Source organism: Sciurus vulgaris (genome assembly GCF_902686455.1).
Source record: "Sciurus vulgaris genome assembly, chromosome: 17".
Lineage (NCBI taxonomy): Eukaryota > Metazoa > Chordata > Mammalia > Rodentia > Sciuridae > Sciurus > Sciurus vulgaris.
In genome coordinates this window covers 1092134-1117102 of record NC_136478.1, presented here as the reverse complement: position 1 = coordinate 1117102, position 24969 = coordinate 1092134, and the positions used below count along the sequence as shown (strand labels likewise).

Below are 24969 nucleotides of genomic sequence, written 5' to 3'. Positions count from 1 at the left end.
CCACCACTCTGCCCACAGGTGCTTGTGCTGGTGCCCACGGCAGTGACCAGATCCCGGTCCCCGTGCTATCCCCACACCGTCCTGACAACAACTGCCCGGCTGGCAGTGTACTGGAAGCCAGAGGGCAGGAGGCCTGCCTGCCACTTACGAGCTGAGCCAGTCTCTGCCCAGGAACGAGGCGGTGGGACTGGGCACTAGGGGAGCGGGGGCACCCAGCCTTCCCTGGGGTGCAATGGGCAGGCCAGGCCTGGAGTGGCCTCTGTGTCCCACCACATAGCGCCAGTACACACCCCAGGACCAGAGCCACTTCCCTGCCCCCAGGAGCCAGCCATGCTGACCTCAGCTGACCCACCCCACACCAGAATGTCACCACACAGACAGCCCAAACTTCTGTGCCCAGTGGAGGTGACGTCAACCCTCACCATCCCACCAAGAGGGACACGATCAAAGCCTGAACCCAGAGTGGTCTCCTCAGGGGGCCACCCACTCTCAGTCCCCACAGGCCCCCAGTGTGAGGACCAGGAGCCCATGGTGGCCGAGTCGGGGCCAATGGCAGCAACTCTGGATAGCCAGGGTCAAAACAAGCTGGTCTGATCTCAGAGATCAGCTGGCAGCAAAGCTGGTTCCCACCGGGAGGGAGGTGATAGTGGGGGACATCCTAAAACAAGCCAGGTGCCCGCTGCTCTGGGACTGCCTTGGGCCCGTGGAGCCCTGGTCAGGACTCCATCCCGCCCCTCGCTGCCCAAGAACGGGGTCCCACCCAGAGAGTCCCTTCCCCAGGGCCTCTGGAGAACGCACGTCCAACCCTGGGAGACCTGGCAGCAGAGTCCCGGCGGGCGGCGCCCTCCTGCCTCTCCCCTCGGCATCCTGCGCCCGGCCTCCTGGAGCCGGGCGCCTCCTCCTCCTGCACATGCTCCAGCAATGGCTACGGCTCACCTCCCTGAACTTGAAGTTTTCAACAATCAGACACTTTCATCAAGAAAAAATCAATCTGATCCGGCCCAAGAGGCAGGAGGGAAATGCACTTCAGCAGAGCCTCCCTCAGTCCGTTTTCCAGCCGCGTGCTTAGCCCCGCGTCTGGCCCTCAGCACCAGGGTCAGTCCAGCTTTGTCCCCGCAGCCGGCAGACGTCCACCCTTGTATCGGCCAGGGGCGGGGGGCTTCTCCAGGCGTCCACCATCTATCTATTCACCCATCTGTCCATCCACCAAACTACCCAACCAGTCGTCCACTCAAGTGACCTTCTCCTGTGGCAGATGCTGCCTCTGAGGAGCCCATGTGCCCCAGTAATGGTGGTCCAAGCCTGCCACAGGGTCCAGCATGGTGTGGGTGCCAGGGAGCATCCTGCAGGCAGAACAGGCCTGGGGAGCAGGGCCGGGGTGTCTCCCTCGCTGGCCAGCCCAGCCCACCCACTAGCAGCCCCTGAAGCTGTGGGGAGGGAGGGGGTTGAGGCTGAAGGGTGCCGAGTTCCATGCAGGAAGACAAGAGCTCTGGAGCTGGACGGTGGTGGTGGCCACACCGCAGTGTCGCCCCTGAACTGGGCACTTGCGGTGGGTGAAGGGGAATTTTTATGAACATACGTTTTACCAAGATAAACAGCCTCTGAACTCCGTAAAGGATTTCAGGAACTGGGGCCCGAGTTGTGGTGGGCAGGGGCTGGTCCCGGGGCTCTGCTGCCAAGGACAGAAGAGCAAGACGTGGGAGGACGAGGTCGGGCTGGGGCCCCGCACCCACTCCCAACCCACGGGCGGAGGGGGGAAGAACCGCCCACAAGCTCCATCTACCAAGAGCAAGAAACTGGAGCCGACAGTGGGGGCACGGAAGGCAGGGGGCACGCCCCACCCTGGGGCCCTTCCCTCCCCCCCCCACAGGCAGCCCTGTGGCAGGCAGTTGGGTCACACCCAGACTGAGTGTCCTCCCCAACACAGAGGAGGAAACTGAGGCTGAGGGCCCAGCCAAGGCTCCGGCTTCAGGGGCCCTGAGGGGTCTCGAGACACAGCCCACCTGGCCCTCCAGCACAAGCCGGCCTGCCCAGGCATGGGCCTGGCTGGCCTCCCTGACTCCATCTTCTGCCATTATCCCTGCCGGGAAGCTGGCATCGGGCAGGTGGTGGCTCCTGGACAGCTTTAGACCCCCGCTTGGGGAGACCGGAGTGGGGAAGGCCAAGCCGCTGGCTCCAGCCCTAGTGGAGACCAGAGAAGTGGCTCTGGGGTGTCATCTCCAGCCTGTTTGCCCTCGGTTCTATGGCCTCAGGGTCCAGTACAGCAGGGTGGCCTCAGGCAGGAGAACCAAGGCCTCCCCACCTGCCCCCACTGATTGGACGAGGGAACGGGTTTGGGAGAGTGCGGGGCGCACACTCCTGGCTCCAGACCCAGGCTTTTCGGCAGAGTCCCTGGGGCTGCGGCTGGGCTCTAAGTGCATGATGTGCCTCTGCCTTGCGTCTGCCCTTGGTGCTGGCTGAACGCAGGACTCAGGTTTCCACCAGGGCAGATGGGGTCTGAGCCCGCATGGCCCCGCCTTCCTACTGGAACCACGACTTCGGCCTGTGACACCTCAGAAAACAGGCCTTTCCTGAACCAGCACAGGTGGGCTGGGAATGGCGGACGGGCTCTCGCCCACCAGCACGTGCCAGCCCCCCAGGGACCTTCATCCCACACTTCGGAGGCCAAAGACCCAAGTCAGCCTCTACTCACAGAACCCCCAGGCCAGAAGTGCAGGCCACTCAGCTGGGGCGGGGTCAGGGAGGAGGGAAGAGCTGAGCTGGAATCACGAGAGCCCTGTGGTGATGAAGGACCACATGCCACTCCAGAGCGTCCTACCCACTCCCGTCCCCATAAAAGGCAGGGCCTGCAGAGGGGACCTCAGACGCCCAGACCCTGGCCAGCTCCCGAGACCCATCCCCCTGGGGCTGGCACTGTCCCAGGCTCCAGGTGGACAAGAGAATCCACAGGGACCATCCTGGCTCGTCAGTCCCCACGGGACTTGAGCAAGAAGCCCACCCTGAGCCTCGGGCAGTCCACGCGGGACAGGCTGGAGTAAGACGCGTGCAGCACTGCCACCGTGTGCTGCGGGAGCCTCTGGAAAACAGGAAGGCTGCCCCACCAGGCGCCCGTGGCCTGCGCAGGACGGTGGCAGAAGTGCAGAGGCCGCAGGGGCACGGGCGGCTCCCAGGGGGCTGGCGGCAGTGGCCGAGGAGAACGAAGGTCCAGCGAGCCTCTCGCCCAAGGAGAGGTGGCGTGGACTCCTGGCAGGCTGCAGCAGAGGTGGGCACGCCCACGGCCTTCGCACCACTGCCCAGCGCCGGCAGAGGGCTGGGTGGCCCATCCTGTGCAGTCCCAGGTGCTGATAAGGCTCACCGCTGTCACCTCTACTGTGAAGACAGGGAACAGGTCTTGGGGAGGCTTATGCACCCAGTCTACCTCTGGCAGGGGCAGCTGGAGATGGCCCAAGCTCCCTGGCACCACGAGAGGGGGCCACCCCAGGCCAGGAGGCAGCCGCGGCTGAGTCGCCCCATGGAGAGATTGGATGAGCAGGGGACCAGACTGCAGTAGGCCAGGCCAAGGGGTGTGATCCTCCAGTCCCTAGAGCAGGGCAGAGCCGCTGCCAGGCACGGGGGGGAAACCACCCAGGCGGCCAGAGACTTCGCACATGGGAACTGGAGTCGGGATGGGCATGGAGGTCAGGGGGTGGGCAGGGCCTGGAGCCCACGGATGCATAGCCATGGGTCACTGCCTCCTCCTCCCCATCTGGCTGGAGAGGCAGGTCCTGAGGCTGGGCTGGCAGGGCAGAGGCCGTCCAACCCTCAGGCCCAGGAGGGTGGGGTAGGGGTCTTTGCCAGGGAAGATGGCATCACACAGGGAGAGCCCCCACTACCTGAAGTAGGTCACAGCCACTGGACAGTCAGCCTGCATCCTCAGACCTCCAGCTCTCCTGTGAGTGGGGCAGCCATGGTTCATGTCCCAAGGCACCAGCCACCAGCGGGACGTACGAGACGCCCACACACCTTGAGTCTAGCCGCATGGTCTTGAGGACAGAGGTGTCTGCCACACCAGTTCCCCGGAAGTAGGCCCGTGCCAGGTGTTTGAAGCCATGGGTTTGATCCCTGGCGCCAAAGAGGGGGGTGGCCGTGGTGGAGGTCTGGGAGTTCCACTCAGTTCTGGGGCGTGGCCTGGGGAGGGACTGGCAGAGCTGCGGCCACGCTGCCCACTCCCCGGAGCATCTCGCTCCCCGTATGCCATTGCACAGGCAGGCAAACCAACCCAGGCTGCCCGTTAGGTGATCTGTCTCAAGGCAGAGTAGGGCCCACCCCAGCAGACACCCCGGCCACAGGAAGGGTCTGGGCCAGGAGACGCCAGCGCCAGGGAATCCAGCAGACCCCAGAAGATGCCTCGGAAAGGCCTGGCCAGGCACCCTGGCCACCTCCTGCCTCTGCTCCCCTAGTCGGCAGGAAGGGGCAAGGCTGGACCCCTTGGCCACAGGGGGTGAAGTCCCAGGCTCCTTCACTCCTCAGCCGCACATCCATACACACTGGCCAGCACTGCCTTTCTCCTGCAAAGGGATGGCCAGCAAGGGACAGTGACCCCTCAGCTCCCAGAGGAGATCCAGGCTCCAACTTCTGGCTTGGTTCCAAGGCCCTACTCAGTGGCCAGTCTTGTCTGCCCAATCCATGGCCTTCTGCTCTCCTGCAAGCCAGTGTCCTGTTGTTCCAAGCCTGGGCAGTGCCTGGCCTGGGACCACCCTGGCCTCTCTGAAACTCTGCTTCCGCAGCTGTTTTCTCAGCCAAGTAAGGGGCTCCTGCTCCTCCAATGCCCACAGCAGCTCCTGTGACCCCTTCCCCTCCAGCCTGTGAAAATGCACAAGCCACACTGCCCACTGAGGGTCCTCTGGAAACTGGGCCATGCAGCAATGGGACGCAGTGGGCAGGTCTAGCATTCCAAACCACAGTCCCACGTCCACCAACAGTGAGGCTGGGGGCAGTGCCTCGCACAGTGGGACTCCGCGTGTGCTGGGACCTGGCCACTGGCTCACAGTCGGTCCCTCCTGACTCTTCACCAGGGACAAACCCGACATCTGTGTTTGCTTGGCCACTGACAATCACGAATGTCCCCTTCACAGGCCTGGCCCAGTGCCCAACACACCTGGGCGGCTAACAGGCGGCCATCTCCAGGGTGCCAGGGAGCGGTGCAAACTGCAGAGCAAAATGCCCACTGTGATTCCTGCCAAGGCACCTCACCTCCAGCATGCACGCAAGGAGCCGGGGAGGCCCGGGTCCCACAGGAGGCCCCGCCACGCTCTGGGGAGGCCCGGGTCCCACAGGAATACTTCATGCATCACCAGATTTCAAGCGAGTGCACTGTCAGAGGGGAGAGCCCTGGTGAAGGCGGTCGGGTGGGGACAATCCTCAGGGAGACACCTGCGTCCTGTGGCACACAGCAGGACTAGATCCCAGGCCTCAGTTGGCACCTTGCTGGATCCAACCTTCTGCTGACAGTGGATGGGGCCCAGGGACAGGGGCAACCAGAGTCCCCAAATGATAGCTGCCAGCCAGAGCAGCCAGGCCCCGGCTGCATCCCCCCAGCCTGCTCCAACTCCCAAGGAGCACTGGCCCCACTTGGCCTGGGCCAGAGCCCCATAAACACCAGTGCGCGGCTTCTGCCAGCAGGCGGGGCCGAGCAGAGCAGAGTAGAGGAAGAGGGAGGACGTGGCACCGGAGCTCCCTCTTCCTGGCTCCTTGCTGGAGCTGAGGTCAGGCTGGTGGCCCCACCTGGGACCTGCCCGCACCACAGAAGGCAGAGACAAAAGCTAAACCCCGGCAGAGGGGGCTTGAGGGCTTGGGCCAGGCCCACCCTGCTCTGCAGAGGGCACGAGGGAAGCCAGCCTGCCCTGGGCATGCCCCAGCCCTGAGGACAAGGCCTGGTCAGGGCACTACGGCCTTGGAGAGCAGGCAGAGGTGCAGCCACAGGGAAGGGGACTGGGGATCCCGGGACTTCTGCGGAAAGGGAAGGTTTTGGAGTGAGCACTTCACATTTCTCAAAACGGAACACCTGAGAACTTTCATTGCAGAGCAGAGAAAACCAGGGCTGTGGGGAGAGGGGTCCGCGGAAGTCAAGGGTGGGGCAGTGGCCGAAGGGGACCCGTGTCCCGTGGCTGCCAGGACACATGGGGGCTGGCCGAGCCTCGGTGGTCAGGGCAGGGGAGAGAGGCAAGGGACATTCTGTTACCTACCTGGAGCCCAGCCAAGCCACCCAGGGCTCCACAGCATTTTCAGAGCTTTTAATTAGCAAAACGTCTGGGGTTTAACTAACACAGGGTCCAGGAAACGTGTTTCACGCCTCATCGTACCTCACGAGGTGGGTCACCAACAGCCTGACTTGCTCCCCACACCACGGGCATCAAGAAGCCAGGAGTGGCCAAGGTTGAGTGGCCTGAGGGCCACTGTGGGTTGGGCAGAGGGAACCCCAAGAGCGAGGGACCCATGGACATCTACCATGGTCCTTCTACCTGAACCTGCTGTTTGGACATGGTCCTTCCCCACTACACTCAGCCCATGGTGACTCCCCAAAGGGGTGCAGGACAGTAGGGGGCCAGCTGCAGATAAGGTGGGCTTGCAGAGAACAAAGGGACAGAAGTCCTCAACTCATGGCCCAATAGATGGGGGCAAGAGGGCTGGTCACTGGCCTGGGAGCAGGTATGGTCGGCGGGGCCAGAGGGCGGGAGCCAAAGATGATTCCACCATGCCCATGTCACATACCAGCCCTCAAGGCAGCAGGAGGCAGCCCCCACACTGTGACACAGGTTGGCAGGGGACCTGGGGGCCTGAACACCTGTCCCCAGCTCTCAACCAGGAGGGGCCAGGCAGCCCAGCATCGTGGAAAGACGCTCTTGCCTCTCCCTGGGCGTGAGGGAGGGCTGTTCACAGGCCTCGACCAGCAGCTCCCAGGTGCAGCAGGCGTCCCGCTGGCCAGGCAGACCCAGGTGGGCAGGGACACACATTGGGTGCTTAGAACTTGAGGGTGAGACAAGACAACCTGAACCCCAATCGTCAACTCCCCTCCCATGGGCAACCAGGCTGGTCCGCGGTCAGCTGAGCCCTCCCACTGCCCTGTCGCCCTTGCCCTGAAGGGGATCCACGGCACGTGGAGGCCTCAGTGTCTGCTCTGGACCATCAGGACTCAGGGCCACCCTGACCCGCAGGAGACACCCCTCAAGATGGAGGAGGAGAGGTGGATTCCAGGGCAGGGGAGGGTGGCATTCCATGCCAGACGCCTGATCCCATCCAGTCCGGCCCCACTCAGCCGCCCCCAGCCTTGCAGGAAGGAGGCAGCAGGCTTATCTGAGTGGCCATCGAGGGCAGTGCAGGTAAACAGGCAGGGCGGGGCCCCGAAGCCTGTGGCCGGCACCGCACCCCAGCACTGGAAAGGGAACTGGGCCAGCAGAGCCACAGGGGGCCCGGCAGGGGTGGGCAGGAGGGACCGCTGGCCCTGCTCACAGTGGCCACTGAAGAGCCAGCCTCAGACCAGCCTCTGCCTCCCACCATCGTACAGTCCCTGGGGCCTGTGAGGGGCACAGGGAGCACCCCCAGCCTCAGACAGGAGGCCATGTCCTCTGTCCTCATCTGACCCACAGGTCATGGCCCTCCACATCCTGCCCAGCTAGGACCCTCAGGGACCCCTTCAGCCTGAAGGAAAGGGTGCATCTGGGAGGCTCTCAGCTGAGCTCAGCAGACCCTTGAGCAGGTCACGGTAGAGTGACGCACGCCCAGTCACACAGGGCAGCAGAAGCACACGCGAGCACCCAGCAAGCCCTCCCGGGTGGAGACTTCCAGCGCATCATCTGCCAGCTGGGGAAACGGAGGCACAAGGGCATAGCAGGGTGCTGGTGTGGACGCCGGGGCCACCCCAGCCTTGCCTGCTGTCCTGGACAAGCCCTGCCGAGGCCTGGATGGGGAGGGCTGCCAGCCTCAGCCCACCTACCACATGCAGACGGGTCCCACGGGCTCCCTCCTGGGAACAAGCTGACCCAGGCACACACATGCCCACCTGAACCCTGGGCTCCTGACAAGAGGCTGCCTAAGGTCCAGAACCCCCGGGGCAGTGGACAGAGAAGCCCTTAACATAGCTGGCCCTTGGGCACATGCCAAGCTAGTCTGGGGTGCAGGGCCAGATGACAGTTCCTGGCTAAGTCAGTCCTGCCCAGTGCCCAGCTAGTGAGCTGGTGGCTAAGGAGGAAGCCACCACGGGAGCAGCCACCTCCGGCAGGCAGTGGCTCCTGACTGCTCAGTCACAGCACTGCCTGGGCCTCTGGTCCCTTTGGGAGACTCCGTTGGCTGCCCTAGCACAAGGGGCTCCTCAGTGGATGAGGTGGTCAAAGGCAGGGCAAAGCCAGCTTCAGGCCAGGCGACAAGCTCCTGCTACTCCTCTGTGAACTTTTGTCTCTTCATCTAAAAAGCAAGGGCGTGGGCATGAGGGGAGAGTGTGCTGGGCACCCACCTCGTCACCAGGAACACTCGACCAGGCCCAATATTGGCATGTACAAAGCGAGTCACAGTGACGTCTCCCAGAGTGGACAGCACATTCCAGAGGCCTCCTGGACCACACTGATTAGCAAGAAGGATTGTCACCAAGCTGTGTAAACAAAGCTGCTCAGTGACCTGGAGCCACCACCCCCAGCATTCCTGGCTGATTGAGATGGCAGGACCTGACAGGGACAGACCCGTCCCATGTACCTGGGAAGGTGGGCACAGCCCAGTCCAGACACCTCGTCCCGAGGCTGCTGAGTCTGGTCCACTTGGCCTCTCACAGGCAGAAGAAACCCACCCAGCCTGGGGCCTGGCAGGGGGCCCCTCTACACCTTGACAGCAGGACCCTGGTGCTCAGGCCCCGAAGCTCACTCCCAGGGAGGTCAGCTCCCACCTCTCACTCTGCCTCAGGAACGCCTGGCCGTGGGGCCACGGGAGAGACCACCCCAGGCAGGGGCAGACCGCAGTGAGGAGCTGGCCCCACAGCAGATGAGCACGGGGCTTCCGTCAGAGTGGGGCCCAGACCTGCCATGGGACCCCAGACAACAAATACACTTGCCCTCGATGTCTGGGGACTGGTCCCCGGACCCCACGGACACCGAGACTCGCGGGGCTCGGGAGCCTTCTAGAAGACCACACACACCCTCCTGGTGCTGAAGTCGCCTCTGGGGATTCACAGCCCTGACGCAAGGTCAACCCTGTGCAAACAGCTGTCTCCACGTACTGTTTAGGGAATGCCCATGTTCAGCACGGACACCGCCGCGCCAGCCAGACGCAGGGCTAGAGGCTGGAGCCTGGCTGCGCGCTGTCCACTCCCCGCAGGCAGCATGGTGCTCTGCACGTGGCTGATTCAAGGCTTTTTGTTTTAGGGGAGGGTACTGGGATTGAACTCGGGCGCTCGACCACTGAGCCCCACCCCAGCCCTATTTCGTATTTCATTTAGAGTCAGGGTCTCACTGAGGCACTTAGCGCCTTGCTCTTTGCTGAGCCTGGCTTTGCCTCGGCCTCCCGAGCTGGGATCACAGGCGTGGCCACCGCACCCAGCTCAAGTTTTGTTTCTCGGAACTTCCCAGAATCTTCCCACGTTTTTGGTCTGTGGTTGGCTGGACCCTCGGGCAGAACCTGGGGATGAGAGCCGGCTGTGCATGCAGGGTGCCGCTCACCGTGGCCGGCTGTGGGGCTGGAGTGGTGATGGAGGGGAGAGCCCAGTTCTGCTGCAGCTGCCGGTGGAGGAGAGACCTGGGGGGGCTCCTAGGGGTGTCAGTGCCAGAGCCCTAGAGGAACCCGCGTGGAGGCAGGCCTGCCCTGGGCCTCGGTCTGTCACAGACCTGTCCTTGATGGGTATGGTGTGTCCCCCTGCCCCACAGAGCTGTGGTCCTCACAGTGGGCATCCCAGACCACAATATCTCAGGCTCACCCCCACCTGGTGCAGATGTGCCCCCACTCCATGGAGACAAGGGCTCTGAGCCCCCTTAGGATAAGCAGGTGGCAGGCCACACAACCAGCCATCCAAATCTACCTGTGTGACCTGCTGGACGCAGACGTCACCCGAGCACCGTGGGGTGCTGCCCTAACGTGACAGCTCGTGGCAGGCATGTGGAGGCCAGCTGCCGCCCTCGGGTTTCTGGCTGTGGCCTCTGCTCAGCCTGCCTTTCCCAGGGGACAGACAGTGGTGTCCATGGAGGATGACCGCTGCCCCTGTCCAGGGGGTGGCGGGCACTGCAGGCACCCTGCTGCCAGCCCTGGGGCCAGGATCCCTCGGCAGTGCTGGAGGGAGCTGGGTGCTGACTCAGGGCCCCTCCCCGGGACTCACAGCCTGCAGCACCTGTGCCTCTCAGCCCATCCAGCAGGACATGGGCCAGCTGCCCAGGACCTGGTCACAAGCTGGTCCTGCTCTCCAGGAGGAATGCCACCTGACTGTCTCCCGCTGGTGGGCAGCACAGGTGGTCACCCAGGAGGAAGTTCAGCTGGGCTGGGTTCAGGCACTTTTCTGGTCAGGCGCCCCTTCAGACCCTGACCCCAGGATGAGGGTGCTGGGCAGGCCCAGTCGAGCCCCACTCATCTCTGCACGGTCTAGCAGGTACGGCATCTGGTCTCCTGGCTTGATTTCCCTGTTAGTAAAATGCGGGTGATGCTGGAGGGTCTCAGCTCAGGGACTGTCCTGTGCCCCAGGGGACAATGCTCAAGAAGGTGCTCCCTTGCATGTGTCAGAGCTGGTGCAAGGATGGGGCCCCTGGGGCTGGGGAGCCTGCACACTGCCTCTAACTGGGACAAGGGAGTGGGGTGTGCATGCCTAGAGGTCGGCCAAACCCCATCTTAGGGGTGCTGAGACGTATTTGGGCGGGATGAGCATTTCAGTCAGCAGGCTGTGGGAAGCCAAGCTCTGGGCCCCGGGGGGAGGCCCAGAGGGGTTCCCACAGCTGCCCCGAAGGACAGCACTGCTGGCTGCTGCCCACGGAACTGAGCAGCAGCAGCATCTCCCAAAGCGTCCAGCCTGCTGGCTACCCTGCCACTTACCCGGCCAGCTTTGGTCACGTGAGCCCATTTCTTAGAGTAAACACCTATTCCTCTGGAGACAGGTAGGTAGAGCTGGAAGGGCAGCCTACCATGGCCACCCAGCACCAACAGGAAGCCCTGAGAGCCAGGCCAGATCCAGGCTGCTCTGAAGAGCTGCGTGGCCACGGGACAGGGAGCGCTGGGCAGGCAGAGGCCCCACAGGTACTGTGGAGACAACACACTCAGGAAGTGACCAAGGGAAAAATCAACACCACCGGCTCCTAACAACCAGCCTGGCCTGGCTGCCCCGGAACAGAGCAGCACGAGGGCCGAGCCCCAGCAGGGCCTCAGTTTCCTTTTGTGGAAGGCCTCTGGCCAGCTCTGTCCTTCTCCACTCTGCACAGAAGGCCGCTGCAGGCACCCAGGGAGACCTCGGGCAGCAGTCAGAGGTGGGGCGCCCGTCCTGCCAGGCTGTTTACCAAACAAAACTCCACGGCTGAGCCTCAGCCAGGAGCCGCGGCTCGTCCCCCACAATTCCTCTTCCCTTCCCAGAAAAGGGAAGGGGACATCCTTCCAGGAAAGAGCCATTTCTGAGCTCTGGAATTTCACCCGGGGTCATCTCCAAGGGCATGCCAGGCCCTGGCGTCTGGGGCTGGGATGAGGCCGCTGGGCCAAGCCCCCGCCTCCTGCAGAGAGGCAGCTCCAGACCCGGCGGCCAGCGCCCAACAGTCCACACCCCCAGACAGAAGCCAGGCTGCTGCCCTGCAGAGCGCCTCCTGCCCCTCCCCTCTCAAAGCCCCTCAGCGAAAGGCGGCCCTGCTTAGGCAGGAGAGCGCTGCCACCTGCCACCTAAGGAGCAGCACCTGCTGTCCCAGGTGCGGCAGAGGAACTGTGCCTGGACCAAGTCCCCACAGGTCACAGGCCAGGGCCACACAGCCAGGAGCCACAGCCACCCCACTGAACCAGCCTTGGTACTGGGGCCTGCCCAGCCTGCCTCACTGCTCCCTCACGGTTCCGAGCAACAGGAACACGGGGGTCTTGCCCCACCCAGCCCCCACCAGCCCCTCTTTGCAGGCCCTCAACACACCGGAGCCTTCCCAATGTGCCCAAACCCTGCCGGCTGGGCCCTTCCCAGGCGGCCAGGACTGACCCTCCCACACCCTAGCCCCACACGAGTCCCTCCTGTGCAGGACTGCACAGGCTCTGTGCCTAAGTCTGCACACAGAGCCCCTGGGGCAGAAGCCTGCAGAGACCCCAAACCTCGGGACCCCTCGGGCGTCCTGGGAGGTGCCGTGCCCTGCAGTCCGGGCAGGGGCTGGGCTCTGGCGCTGCCTGCCCACCCCCCGCGCCCAGCTCAGTCCTTGGACCATGGCAAAGGTCCCCACAGAGGCTCCCTGGCTCCTGGCGATGCTATAAGCAGAACAAGATCAAGTAACCACTTAAGAGCAGAGAGCCTCGTTCCCTGCACGGGGAGGCAGGGTGGACACAGCAACGGTCCTGCCAAGGGCTATATGTCCAGTTCCTGGAAAAAGAGGAGTGAGAAAAATGACAGACAGCTGCCCTCTTCCCCACCACATCCTGTTTTTATGGAAAACTAATCTAATTCCTAACAGCGAAGCAAGCGACAGGCATCCGCAGGGTCCCCAGGGGCCACAGGGGCGAGGGCTGCCCCGGTTCAGTGTGGCAGAGCAGTGCCTTCCCCAGCCCGGTCCCCTGAGACCAAGAGCCTCCATCTCAGCCTCGTCCCTCCTCCCCAGGGAGCGGCCAGGGATCGATGGGTCCCTTCCTGGAAGCCAGGAGTGAACTGGTTCTCATCTACCACCCTCCCCAGCCCAGCCAGACCCCGCCCTGCACGGCACGGAGGCAGCTGTCGTCACCCAGGGGGCTGCTGCCCACAAGGGGCAGCTCACCAACGGCCACAGTCGTCAGCTCCAGGAGCTGGTTCTGGCACGGCAGCACCTTGGCTGTAGCACCTGGCTCTGGGTCAGAACAGCTGAGCGGGGCCTGGCCCCACCTGCACAGCCGCATGGCCTCTCTGGGCCTCAGTTTCCTCATCTGTAAAGTGGGAACACTGCCCCTGTTATTTCAAAGGTTACCAAGTGAGATGCCCCAGGAATGAAGCTACTGTGCACAAGCGGCTCCTGCACCTGTTCTTTTGTGTGTGAAGGTGGTACTGGGGACTGAGCCCAGGGTGCTCCACCTCTGAGCAGCATCCCCAGCCCTTTTTATTTTGAGCCAGGTTCTCACAAAGTTGCTGAGGCTGGCCTCGAACTTGTGGTCCTCCAGCCTCAGCCTCCCCAGATGATGACGGGCGTGCGCCACAACACATGGCCAGTGTTACTTTCTTGGCAGTGTGAAAATAGGACTTGTGAGCATCCACCTGGCCAGCCCTGTGCCTGAGTCCCTGGGCAGCAGCAGAGATACTGGGCCCAGGAGTTCTGGGACTGACCTGATACTTTCCCCACACCACAGAAGAAAATGATGGACAGTCACCCTGTGCCCTCACATGGGTCAGAGCCAAGCTTGGGCCCTGCAGGCTCTGGCCACAGGGAGGAAAGAGGCCTAATGGGCATGGGAACCAAGCCCCATCCCTGGGCCAGGCTGCCCTGCACCAGAACAGGCTGCTGGGCTTGGCACAGGAAGGTCACCTTGGCCCCTGTGGAAGAAAACTAAGTCCAGGTGAGGCCGAGGGGCTGGGGATGGGACAGGTCTCTCTTCTCCTGCACTGGTGGCCCGTGCGGAGTCAGGGTGGGGCGACTGCTGTTGCACACTGCTTCCTTGGGCAGCAGAGGCCACAGGCGGCTCCTGAGACCCATTTCAGCTTTCGGGATGGGTCACTGTGCCAAACCCAGTCAGTCTCTCAGTGAGGGGACCCAGGCCGCCCAGTGTCCTTCCCCTCTGGCTGGGCCAGCCACCTCTCTCCCAGCCAAAGGCCAACACTCAGCTCTCCTACAGCCTGACACACGCAGAGCCAGCAAGGCCCAGAGCCAGCTGTGGGTGCAGGCAGCCATAGGGTGGTTAGCATGCACTCCCGCCAGCTGCCTGGGGCCTCTGAGGCCAGCACCAGCTGCACCCCAGTCCCTGTGACCAGGCCATTCTGCCCAGGGCCAGCCCCTGGCAGCGACACTTTCTAGTTGTAGACGTGGGAACTCTCTGGGCTCTCGCCTGCATCTGTGGCTGGCTGACGGCAGCAGATGCTACCCTGAGGTCCTGAGGACAGCAGGGGAAAAGTCCAGAGCAGGGGCTCCAGATGGCTCCGGGCCTTGAAGGGGACATGGCTGCAAAGGGCACCAGGCCTGGCTCCTTCTACCAGCGATTCCCACCTCCTGTCCTGCCCCACAAGCGTAGTCTGCCTGGAAGCACCCGAGCTGAGGCTGGTGGCCAGCGTCCTCCCTGGGAGGCTCCCGAGTGCTGCTCAGTGTGGCCCTTAGAGGCTGAGGGTCTCCAACACAATCGAGGGTGGGAGAGGCTGATGCTACTGCAGCGGGCAGGAGTGCTGGCAGCCTGGACCCCCTCGCTCAGCAGCCTGAGGGACACCTGGCACCTTGTACCTGCAACTGGGCCAGTCAGCTGCAGCCCGTGCAGTCCCATGCCACCCTCGGCAAGGGCCACGGCTCCTGCCTGGGTGGCAAAGCGACAGACTGGACCTGAGGCAGACGTCACCAAGTCTCCAGTGCGCACCACGCCCAGGCTCTGCCATGGCACCCTCGCCTGGAGGCGCTGAAGCACCCTGAGGCAAAACTCCCAGCAGCCACCCTGTTCCTGACGTGGCTACCCCTCATGGCTCCCCTTGCTGCCCTGAGACAGGGGACGGTGTGACTGGCTGCCACGCTGGCCCAAGATGAGTGGGTGAGATCAGGGTGGAACAGCGGCCCAGCTTCCACCATGCTGAATTCCACAAGGGGGCTCCACCCGTGTCACCCAGAGGGCTGTCCCTCAGAGTCACGGGGCCAAGCGGGCAGCTGTCGATCTCACAATCAGAGATAAGGGGGAGACAAACCTGGGACAGGAACATCCCCACCAGCTGAGCAGTCATGGTGCTGGAGTCCTGTCCACTGCCCCAGGAGGGCCACTGGCCGGTAGTGTCCCACTCTAAAGATGAGGTTCAAGGCTCAGAGAGGTCATGCAAGTCACCCAAAGCACCCAGCAGCAGAGCCACGCACGTCTGAAAGTAGGAGGCTGGGAAGGTCCCCGTCCTGTTGCCCACACCGCAGGCCCTGCTGCCCCGGCAGACAGACGGAGGGCAGCTTTCTAACACGGTTCTTGAGTTCCCCACACCCTGAGATGCCACTGGACGCTACTGCCTGATTTTCAGGATGGCCCAGGCCCAGCAAAGGCTGCCTCTCAGAACACAGTCCAATGAAGAAATGCTCCTGGGTCACAAATAGCCAATGGCAAGCACTGGGCCCCAGTGTCCTGTGGTCGGGTGGCCTCTGCCCATGCTCACACCACAAGGCCTGATCCCAGGCACCAGAGGTACTGGAGACACCCCAGGGTGGCACCTTCAGAGCCAAGTCACCAGGGCCTCAGCCTTCTGCCCAACAAGCAGTTCTGACGCCCCCCTCCCTCACAGGGCCCACCAGCCCCTGCCCCACGCCCTGTCAATGGGGCAAAGGCAGCAGCTCCTGAGGCAGACAGGTGCACCTGCTCCTTGGGTCACTGGCCAAACGGCCACCCCATCTCCACTGCCCAGGCCCCAGCAGGGTCTAGGCTGGAATGTGACATGGCCAGTCAGCCCAGAAGCCCCTGGGGACTCAGAGTGGAGCATGTGTCCCCAGCAGCAGCACACAGGCTGAGGCCCCTCCTGGCCTGGGCCTCAGTCCCTGCAGAGCCAACCCGTGCCTGGCCAGCAACTCCCCACAGCAGGGAGCCCGTGGAGGGGTCGGTGAGGAGGACAATGCTGGGGTGGAGAGCTGCGGAGGAGCCCAGAACGGGGACGGCAGAACCTCGAGGGGCAAGGTGGGAGGCGTGGAGCTCAGGATGGGGTCCAGGTCCAGCAGTAAGCAGATGCTGGACACTGGAGTGGATCTCCTGCTGGGGTCCTGACAAGCCTGGCCTCGCTCTGGAGGGCTGGGGCAGCTGGAGTCCCCCCACAAGTCACAGCCGCTGACAGCCCCCAGACTCGGAAGGCCAGAGCTGAGTGGGCAGGGGCTGCTGGGTAGACCAGAGCAGTGGAGTGTGGGCTGGGAGGAGAGGGCCTGCCTCCCAACCAGGGTGCCTTGGACATGGGGGTCCAGAGCAGCCCACTGACGCCCAACCTCACTCGCCAGGTGTCCCGCAGCATCCAGAGCCTTGGGGGCCGCCTCTGAGGGGTCCACACGCTCGCTGGGCTCGTTCTCGGGAAAGTGCTATAAGGAAGACATCATTTGACAGATAAGGAAACCGAGGGAGGAGGCCCCTTGTGGAGGCCACGGAGCAAGAGCCCAGGGGACACGTGCTGCTCTGGAGGGCTGCCCCTCACGAGGGTCCATGTCTGGCCCTGTGGAGCGTCCCTCAGATGCCACCACCCCCTGGTCACCAACAGCTCCCTGCAGGGTCCCCAAGCCCCTGCAGCACTGCCGGCCTCCTCCGCACACTCCTGACCTCTGGAGATTGGGGCCCAGCCAGTGGCCCTCTCCCCGCCGGGAAGGTCTGTGCCTGCTGATAAAGGATGCAACCCCGGCCCACGGCAGCACAGGAGCCCGTCACCAGGCAGGGCTGGGCAGGCCAGAGCCTGAGGCCTGGGCTGCACCTGCTCGTCACCTCCTCCTGGCCTCGGCTGGCATTCCTGTCCACCCACAGACAGATGGAAGAAGACAGCCACAGCCATGGGCCACAGTACAGAAGCAGCAGGCAGGGCAGCCCCAGGCTTGCTCCCCACCACCTGAGCGTCCAGCACACAGGCCTGCAGCCCCCAAGTGTGAGGGGCAGGAGAGATGGGGATGGGCTCTGCGAGACCAGCGGGAGGCCTGCACCGGCCCCAGGAGACGCCACTCCCCCAGCTCGGGGCCTGGCCGCCCCATGAGGACAGGAGGGGCTCATCTGCACACCGCAGAGACTGGAAGCCGAGGCCTCTTGGACCACAGGGGCTCCCTGGAGTCCCACAAAGCAAAGCATCCCCAGTGCCCGGCTGCAGGGACGCAAACTCAAGGATGCAGCAGGGGACAGACAGCCAGGAGAAACAGCAGTGAACGAGGATGGCCACCCTGAGGCCTGGGGCCAGGACAGCGGAGGGTTGGGGAGCCTGTGGTCACTCTGCCTCTTCCAATAGGCTATGGAGGCCCTGGACAGCCCAGGGGGGCCACACTAAAGAGGTGCAAACCCCGTTATGCCATGACACCCAGCAGAGAGGGCGGGGGATGGGGGGCCCTGGGGGAGTGATGTCTAACTGTGGGCCTGAAGGCAGAGCGGCAGCAGGCTGGTGTACGGGGTGAAGGCTGAGCAGAAGGGGGCTCTGCGGGGCAGTGGACGTCCGGGCAGTAGCCAAGTGAGTTAGCCAGACATCATCTGAGCTAAAAGTGCCTGCTCCTTAAATGAGGCCATTAAGACCAGACGGTCAGAGGCCACACCTGTCACGCCAGCGGAGGCAGAAGGACCACAAGCTCAAAGCCAGGGTGGACCACTTAGAGAAGCCCCATTTCAAAATAAAAAATAAAAAGAGCTGGGATGAAGCTGTGGTAGAGCACTCCTGGGTTCAACCCCTGGTGCCCAAAAAGAAAAAAGGGTCAGCAGGGAAGCCACGCAGGCAGGCAGAACAACCACAGCTGACGAAGCCAAAATCTAGGATCCATATGGAACCCAATGAGTCAAAAATGAAGACGAATGACCCAATTTTAAAAATCAGCTGGAAGACCCAAGAGGTAAACACAGTCAGGTCAGAAAGGGAGACACACCAGGCCATGGCCCAGACCCTGGCCAGGCTGCCTCACCACCGACCTGATGGAGGGCTTGAGCTCCCAGGTGGGGGCAGACCTCGTGGCACAGCCTGGAGGCTGTGGCTGCCGGGGTCACACACACCCCGACCTGGCAATCCACTGAGGGGCACCTGTGTCCGCCGGTCTCAGGATGCTGACGAGGCTGGGGAGCGAAGGCCCCAGGACACGGGTCAGTGGCCCATCTGCACATGGAGCAGCCGCCTGGCATGGGGAGAGCACAGGATCCCGCATCTGCCCAGGCCACAGGGCACAGCAGGCCCTGGAAAGGGGCCGGGTGACCACACTGAGCCAAAAGAAACACTGCACGTCTGCACCCAAGTGACCAGCCCAGAAAGGGCAGCCAGACAACAGCAGAGGTGATGAGAAGAAGTCCAGTCCACAGGCCAGCTCCACCTGTGTGGACAGGCGAGATGGAGCTGGAGAGCTGTAGTCCACAGGCTGTGACGTCCACGCAGCTCAAGACCCTGCACCTGAGCTCACGCTGAGGCTGCCCAGGCTGCAGTGCACCCACCTGCCCGCAGGGCAGGCCCAGACAACCAGACAACCTGGCCTGCTTTTTATACACAGAACAAGAACATGCCCTCCCCCAGGGGCACGAAGCCTGGCACACGGTGCTCAGGGCCCTCGTGCCATGGTGGCCATCACTGTGACTGGCCCCCAACAGCTGGAAAGGAGATTGGAATAGAGCTGTTGAGCTTAGAAAGGTGGGGAGTTCACTCCCCTTCAGAACGCCCTTGTTACGGTGATGGGCTGTGTTAGGTGGTGTTCTAACCATAGACAGAAATCAGGTGGCGGGGGGACTCCTGCTTGCTGATGCTGGGGCCTGGGGTGCAGGCCCTGAGCTCCCCAGAGGTGAGAGAGGGCGGCCCTCAAGGCTGTTCCTCAGAAAGTCTGCCTGCCCAGGACCCATGCCTGGTCCTCTGCTCCGCCTGCAGGTCCCCAACAACTTCAGCCTCCGGTGCCCTGTCACTGACTCATTGCAGTTTCATCCTCCCCTGAGGATTCCCAGGAAGGGTGACCCAGGCAGGTGGCTTCCAGATGCACAGGAGAGGAGATGCGTGGGAAAGTGGGTCTACTACCCTGGAACCCGCACTGTCCCTCTCGGTCTCAGTGGGGCTGGAGAGCTCCTCTCAATTGCAAGACCCAAAGGCCTGGACAGAGGCCTGGCCCAGCCCCTCCATCTCAGTCTGTAGACGCCCCAAGCCCATTTTAGCTGCCCGTTCAATGGCAAAGGAAACCACAGGAGGCTGAGGCGGTCACTGTCCTCTGTAGCCTGAACGCAGGGAAGGAGAAGTGGCCCCAGCTATATATACTCATGGAGAAAAACAGTTTGCAGATCCAAGCCTGGTAAACAGCCACGCTGAACCCCAGCCGGCCCGTTATAGGGAACCTAAAAATACCCCCTATAATTATGTTATTAAAACACACCAGAAAAATCGACCCGCCCCACTCAGCAGAGGCTCCCGAGTAGCTGCAGGAGCTGGAATTTGGGTGCCTCGGCCGAGGGGCCAGTGTCACCAGGGGAGGCTGATCTGGCCGGACAGCTGCCTGGGGCCCACGTACCGGGAACTGGCACCATACGGCAGGCGCTCACTGCCCCGGGGTGGCCAGGTTCCCCAAGGGCCCAGTGTAAAGTGACCACCTGGGCACAGCCTCAGATCCTCACGTACAAATGCGACAGTCACCATGGAGCCAGCATCCACCCCAGAGAAACACAGCTCCTGAGCAAAACAGGAGCAGCCCAGACCCACAGGCTGGGGCGAGCGGGCCCAACAATGGCGGATGCTCGACCTCGAAAGAAAGGGTGGCGAAGGCAGAGAAAGCCTGCAGTCAGCCACGGTCCAACAGACTAAGTGGAAAATTCCAGAATAAACACCTCACAGGCTGAAGTTACAGCGGCTGATCTCTGCTGCGTTCCTGGCTGACCCTTACCACGGGAACACACGCGTGGAAGCAGACATGTGGGGTCTCCGGCATCACCAGGGGTCTTCAAAACCGGGAGGCTGCGGTCCAGCCTCAGGAAGGCTGCTCTGCAGGAGAGAACAGGCTGGGAGGGCACCTGCTGCCCCGCTGGCCTCCCACTTCCTCCTGGCCACCACAGGAGACTGGACCCTGAGAGCACCTTCAGAAATGCCCATTTCCAACAGCAGCACATCCCATTCCCCAGGCCATCAGCTCAGGTCCTTCCAGAAGCAGAAGGGCCCTGGAGCCTTCCTCCTCTAGCCCAGCAGCCCACTCCCTCTCTCCAGTCAGACTGGACCCCCTGACCCTGTGTCCACCTCTCCCCAGATTCACAGCCCCCTCCAGGGTCTCCTCTGCACACCCAAGCTAGCCTGGCCTTCAGAGGTACAGTACAGGGGCAACAGCCCAGTCCTGTCTTCCTTGACCACGTGCAGCACCTCACCTGCACGTTCCAGGTGCACGCAGAGGGCCAGATCCCATCCTGTATGGCTGGGGAGACTCTGTTTTAGACTGCATGATCAGGGGGCCCAGTGTTGGATGGCATCACTGGGCACCCTCTTTTAGATGGCATAACTGTTTGGGGTGGCATTATTTGGGGCCCATTTTGCAGAGTGCTGTTTGCTGCCGTCTGTGGACACCCAGCTGGCACACTTGCAGAACACTTAGACCAGGTTGGAGGAGGAGGAGCTCCAACTCCGCCCCGCACCACCACGGCCTCAAACCTGACTGGGCTCCTGGCACCACCCAGAGCTCCTCCCACAGACATGAACAGGAAGACACATAAGTGGGTCTGCAGGACTCAGGAGGAGGCCAGGGTAAGCCACGGGGATCTGCATGGGTGCTATTTGTGGGTGGCTGAGCTGCAGCCCCCCTTCCCAGAACCGCCCCGTGAGCACTCGAGGAACCCCGTGGCGGGTGGCCCCTTCCACTGTGCTCCCTGGAGACCTGACCTTGCTGCTGACCGCCAACACCCGGCCCTGCTGGCAGCACATCTGGAGAAGTACTCAGCCCAACACCCCGCCCCCAGGAGCCAGTCTTGGCCTTTTCCTTCTCCCAGGAGAGCCCCCTACCCCCACACGCCATTGCCTGGGCGTGAGATCCACAGCCTGAGACCAGAGATCAGAGACCTATAAGCACCCTAAAGATTTTATAGTCTGGTTTACAGGGGGAAACTTGAGGCCTAGTAAGAGGGCGAGGGCTGGCAAGTTCAGAGCAAGGCCAGGAGGCCCAGGAACCCCGGGGTCAGGCTGGTGGGTCCTCCACCCAGAAGTACCTCCCTTCCAGCCTCCTCCCTGTCCTACCAGCAACATTCCACCCAGGTGTGTCTGCAAGCAGGAGGTGCGGACTCTCCGCCCAGGGAGGAAAAGCTTCACCCCCTGGGGTGTCACTTCCCTCTTGGGATCTTGGGCTAGAGAATTAACTTCCTGCTGTCCAGATCCCTGATCCAGAAGAGGCCAGATAGTTGCTCTGAGGTTGACAGTTCAAAGGGTGGGAGAGGGCAAGTGTGGAGGATGAGCGGCCCCCGCCCAAAACGCAGGCTGCAGGACAGGCCGGGGCTTGGACAGATGGACGGACTGACGGATGGGCTGCAACTCCGACAGCGACCCTCCCCAGGGCCCCGCTGCCTGGTCATGACTGCTTGCCTCAAGGAAAACGAGACAGGCAGAGTCCACCACACCAGAGGGGCGTGTGGCCTCTGCTGCCGCAAACTGCTCAGACTGAAGCTTGGATTCTTTATCACACGAAGGGTTTCTATTTCTTAGTAAGAAGGAAAGCACGTATAAAAAACCTGAATGCCTAATTACACATTTCTACAACAGATGAGACATGTAGGAAGGAGATAAGCAAAGACCAAGCGGTCAGGGTCTGCAGGAGGGACCTGGAGGGAGGGGCCCACCCTCCATCTCTAGCAAACTAGTGCTCTCAGTGCAGGAGAGGCCCGCCCAGGAAGCTGCCTGGGGCCAGGATCAGGAAGGAGCCAGCACCTCCACCCACCCCCAGCAAAGATGCCTCCTCTGCGGGACCTTCCCGCTGGACCTGACTCCCCAAGCACTGAGCGCCAGTGACCACCTGCTGGCACACCACGGTGGTCCCACCTCAGCCCAGACACACTTAAACGCAGCCCTCCCTTGGCTCCCTTGGCCCAGCCTGGAGGCTATGGCCCTGCCCTCTGCCACACAGGAAGCTGACATTCAGCAGGAAGCCCCCAGGGCTGCAGGGGAAGTGGGAACTCGCCCCACTGCAGAGGCCAAGTTCTGGCACTGAGACCTGGCTCCAGCCAGCGGCAGAGGCTGTGCTCCCCCGAGGTCCTCCCCAGGCCCTCTCGCCCACCCAGGAGCAGCACAGCCAAGCTGAAGCTGCCAAGTGAGTGCTGACAAGTCTCTGCTGCTCCGGAGGCTGCAGGGCAGGGACCCCTTCCTGCCCGCCTCACGGGAGAACATCGACAGCCAAGAAGAACACGTGCCCACGAAATGGCAGCTTCGCAGTGCAATCAGGCCTGCCCCGTGCCGCCCCCCGTGGGCTGGGCGTGCCCACCAGCTGTGGCGCAGGCAACCCGAAAGCAGAAGCCATGTTGCCCAAACACACAGCTGAAGTTACACCACCCTGCGTGCTGCTGACCGCCATGCACCCGGCGCAGGGTCAGGCCAAGAGTCGGGAGGTGCGGTCCTCTCCCCTCCGCTCCTGTTCTTCCCCCAGCTCTGCGTCATCACGCAGGGCTCTGGCACAGCAGGTGAGGCTGCCTGAGGTGATTCCAGTTCCCAGGGGAGCAGGAACAGCTCTCCACCTGGCTGTTCAGGTAGTGATCCTGCAGGGGAGAGGCTTGGAGGCCGATGACCAAGATGACTCAAGCCCTCCCCCAGCACAAGGTGACTAATCCCTCCGAAGGCCTCATTTCCAAAATACCACAGAACCGACACTCCTCAGAGCAAGAAGCCCTCAGAAGAGAACGGCCAGCGTCCCACTTCCAGCCAGGCCAGCTGGACCCTGACATCAGCTGGACAGCGGGTCCCTCAGGAGCTGCCCATGCCCAGGGCCAGAGGCAGAGTCTCAGGTGTCACCAGGCAGGGCTCTTGGCTGCTCTGTGTCACCTCCCCCAGCTGCAGGCCGAGCCCCACACCCAGCACAGAATCGGGTGTGGTGTGGCCTGGGCTTCAGTACTTATTTCATGAACAGACTCTGTTTGGGGGCAATTTTAGGTTTAGGGAAAGTACAGAGAGTTAGTCATCAATTTTTTAAAGCTCCCCAGGTGACTAACAGGCAGCTGGGGTGGGAACCCCCGAGCGAGCAAAACCTCCATGTCCTACCCAGAGTCGACGCTCCGTGCATGGTTCACACAGAGTGACAAGGAGCCAGGAGGCCACAGGCCCCTGCTGCCACTCAGGGCTAAAGACCTGCCACCCACCTGACCTGGCCTTGCTGCCTTCTCTGGTGCTGTCCACAAGCTAAGGATGAACTTTACACTCTAGTGACTGGAAAAGTATCAGAAGAATATTTCATCATGTAAAATATTGACCATCTGGCCAGTGAAAGAAAGCTCTACCAACAGCCCAAGGATAGTCCATCCTCTGAGACTTTCCCCTTCAGGAAGAAGCCCTCCCTCCAACTTAGAGGAAGAAGGGAAACCCCACCTAATCCCAACTCAGGTGCTTCCAAACCAAAGTGCTGAAGTCCGAGGGGCTGCCCGGCCTCGGGACAGTCTCAGGTGAGCCGGGCATGCCCCTTTAGAATGCTCCTGCAGCCCACTCCTAAGCTGCTTCCAAACTCTGACCCTGTGCCTGCCAGGCCACTCGATCTGGTCATGACTGCCCCAGGCACAGGGGATAAGAGGCCAGCATGGTGGGCCCCTGACCCAGCACCCTCCTAAGCAGAGTCCAGGTTGCACGGCCCACAAAGGGCTGGCCACTTTGAGGACAGCTTCCAGAACCCTCCTTTCCAACCTCAATGGCTTCCATTGATTCCTGCTTTGAAAATTTCCCCCATATCTGGCCACCTTTTGCTGCTGCAAATCAAAGTGCTGTCTGTCTGGGCCACACTGGGTCCCCAGCACTGGGGAGCGGACTCCTATCTGTCTGGGCCACGCCATGTCCCCAGCTTTCGGGAAGCCAACTCCTACCTGGCCACCTAGAGCAGAGTGGACAGTGAATTCCCTGGAGGGGTGGGAAAGGCTCTGGAAGAGCATGCAGATAAAACCGCCCTGACTGTGGACCCATGATTTCCACTACAGACCGGCTTTCCCAACAAGCAAGCCGCTCTGTTGCTCTGTGGGTAAGCTCAGGCTGTGCAGATGGTCACATGTGGAGCGGAGCTGACCAGAGGGATCCTGAAGGGGTGAGTTCTTGGGCACTGCGCCCTGGGCAAGGCCCAGGCAGGGAGGGCTGCAGAAGCACCGCTGCAGAACACTAAGAAGGCGGGCTGTGCTTTCTGGCAAGCAGAGGACACAGTACCAGGGTTCCACACCCCAGCTCTGACGCCAGGCCAGAGCCTCCAGGGGTGGCCCTGCCCCACAGCAGGGCACAGGCCTGTCCCAGGTCTCTGGAACTGCACCAAAAAGGGCATGAGGAACAGAAGGAACCCTAAGTACTTTTCCAAAGCAAGGGACAGCCTCAAACCGGGGCAAGGGGCAGGGCCAGGGGCCGTGCCCAGGGCTGGACGTTACTTCTGCTAGGAAAACTCCAAATTAAACAGCTCCAGGCAGGAAGCCGCCTTCTCCCAGATTGGTCAGGAAGTCGTGATGCAAGTTTGCACTTTTTTTTTTTTTTTTTTTTTTAAACACAAAAGAGAGAAAAAGAGATTCCTGCTGCCCCCCACCTCCCATGCGGCCCCCCTTCCAGGGCCCGGGCAGAGACCAAGGCGCGCGGTCCTGGGCGCCCGCGGTGCACCTCGCCGCCGCCCTTCCACCCCGTGCCGGGCCGCCGTGGCCGCCCGCGCTCTCATGCTTCTGGAATGCGGGCGCCCAAGGCCGCGCGTCCCGGGGAATCTCCGCGCCCTCCTGTCGGCGCGCAGCCCTCGCCCCGCCGGCCTCGCTCGGCGGCCTGGCCGGGACGTAGAGAGACCAGACACAGCTCCGTCCGCAGCCCAG

The 24969-nt window shown here is 62.5% G+C and overlaps 1 protein-coding gene across 1 annotated transcript in view; it reads right to left on the bottom strand.

The window, feature by feature from the left end:
- The window catches only part of PIEZO1 (piezo type mechanosensitive ion channel component 1 (Er blood group)), a 52789-nt gene that overhangs the window by 27450 nt on the left and 370 nt on the right, over window positions 1–24969 (bottom strand). The gene's annotated exons all lie outside the window — the stretch shown is intronic.